The sequence below is a fragment of the Octopus bimaculoides genome, chromosome 1 (assembly GCF_001194135.2).
Source record: "Octopus bimaculoides isolate UCB-OBI-ISO-001 chromosome 1, ASM119413v2, whole genome shotgun sequence".
NCBI classification, from domain to species: domain Eukaryota; kingdom Metazoa; phylum Mollusca; class Cephalopoda; order Octopoda; family Octopodidae; genus Octopus; species Octopus bimaculoides.
The window spans coordinates 113,934,764-113,937,080 of NC_068981.1; the positions used below are offsets into that span (position 1 = coordinate 113,934,764).

The following is a 2,317-nucleotide window of genomic DNA, read 5'->3' on the forward strand; positions in this document are numbered from 1 at the left end:
TATATATTTATTTATTTATTTATTTCTCGATTTCTTGCTAATAGAGAAAGAGTCAGTTTCTAACCTAGATCCAAGGACCTTTCATTGGCGTTTTAAAGAACATCAACATGTTATTTATTTATGTTTGAGTGCAAGCTATTTATGCATGTTTGAGTGTATATGTTCAATATTTGGAGTTAATGTGTGTGCTGATTTGTATGTGTTGTATTATATATGTATTTTCAAGCATATAATTGCATGTCTAGACATGTGCGTATATAGATAAATGCTAAACTTTTGGAATGTTGTACACATTTTGATAGTTCCATAGCTTGCGTCTTTAATCTTCTTATAATGTCTTCTAATTAACATTTTTGTTTCTGGTTTTGAGATACCTAATTTCTCAGAATTGGTACTTAGGCAGATTGTTACATAGCTTAGTGCCCCAATAATTACAGGAGTAAATCTGAACTTGTAATCCGAGTAGAGTAATGTAAATGTCTCAATAGATTAGCGTAGGTGTTTTTTTCGCTGGCCTTTAGCTTTAAGTTGACATCCGCTGGGCAACGGATTTCCACTGCTGTACAGAGTCTCTCTTCTCTGTGCCAAATCGCTATGTCTGGTGTATTTTTTTGCATTTTATCGAGGTTTTCATTGGGACATTCCGCAAGTACTCTTTCATGTTATGAGTGACTATGACCTGTACCATTCTGTGGGTTCCTTTCTCTGTGGCCTCAGGATTATCCTTCTGACAGATCTCATTGTACAGTGTCTTGACTACATCATCATGTCTCACCAGTAAATAATAGTGCGGTGACATTTTTGGACAGTTGCTTATAATGTGGTTTATATCTTTGGTGTGAACTCCACAAAGTCTGATCGATTATTACAAACAAACTAGCAGGTCGAAGGGCTTCTAGCATGCACGAGGTCAAAGGCTTTGTTGTAGTCCAGTTACATTGAAACCAAATTCCTCCTATGCTGTCGAAACTCTCACATTACAGTTTGTTTATCAACAATTGTTCGGCACTCCCCAGACTCCCTTCTCATCTGTTTGTTCTGCTGTGATAATGTTATTAGCTTCACAATTGGAGGGAAGATTTTAAACATGCTAGATATATTTTATACATTAGGTACTGACATGCAATTGACTGGTATTATTTTGCCATGTGGGTGAGTCAGCTTTTCGGGATTAGATTCATCTCTGCCGGAGCTAAGTAGTGTAGTATGCTACTATTTTCATTGAAAGCTTGCTGGTACAGGTTGATAGGATACGGTGGATTGAAGGTTAACTTCTTGTAGGAGTATCAAACAATCAAATCTTTTCCAGGTGCTTTCCCATTTTGGTTTTTGAATTACCGTCACGAGCTCACCATCGATGAGTATGTTTTGGGTGTAACGCAAGAACAATAGTTACTTCGAAGGTTTTCCAGTCACAGACCATCTCAGTTAAACTTCAACTATTCGATCCAGATTTTCCTCCAGAAAGAGTCTACATCTCCTCGCGAAGGAGCTTCGGTGATATTTAGTATATGTTCTCTTTTGACTGTCTCCAAACATCACTTCTATCGCTATCAAATGCAGTCAAATGGCTGATGGTCTTCCATAAATCAGCTGTCTTTTTCTCTGTCTTCAAAACTGGTGATGGCACATTTTTTTTGTTGTTTCGGCTTTGTTTACTTTTTGAGTGTCGCTCCTATATTTATTTCCGGTAGCAGAGAGAGCATATAAGCAGGCGTGAATCTGCCAGGTTGAAGGTTCATGGTATTGCTGTAAATACTCCTCTCCAATTTCATTAAAAGCTTTTGATACTGTGTCTGTTGGTGTAAACTCTCTGACGAAGCCCAGAAACACACCACACCCAAGTACTTTAATAATCTTATTTATCAAATACTTCAGTTCACTGAAGGGATGGAAGTAAAGTGGGGTACTATGACCTCTTGGCTGAAACAGCTGTAAGAAACTATTCTACTTTCTATGTTCTACGTTATATATATTTTAATAATTACTGGTATTTTTATATATGTAAAGTATAATATGTTATACATGTACGTATATTGTTATAATTTAAGAAAAAAAAATAGACATAACAGAATGTCTAAAACTTGATACCACCTCTTGATTCCCTCCATTTTCTTATTGCCGTATAAATTAAGGGTAAAACAACTTTTTACCCTCACCCATTTATTACATTCAGTAGTGTAATTGCCATGCAATGAAAAAACACTTGTGTATTAATAATTGGGTATTCTACCAGCAGTATATTGGATACATATTTTCCCTTAGTGGGTTGGATTCACAACCTCTAACTCTCTTGGAATATATATATATATATATA

The 2,317-nt window shown here is 36.0% G+C and overlaps 1 protein-coding gene across 1 annotated transcript in view; it reads right to left on the reverse strand.

Moving 5' to 3' along the window:
* Positions 1-2,317, reverse strand: part of LOC106881736 (G-protein coupled receptor 83) — a 258,598-nt gene that overhangs the window by 189,088 nt on the left and 67,193 nt on the right. The gene's annotated exons all lie outside the window — the stretch shown is intronic.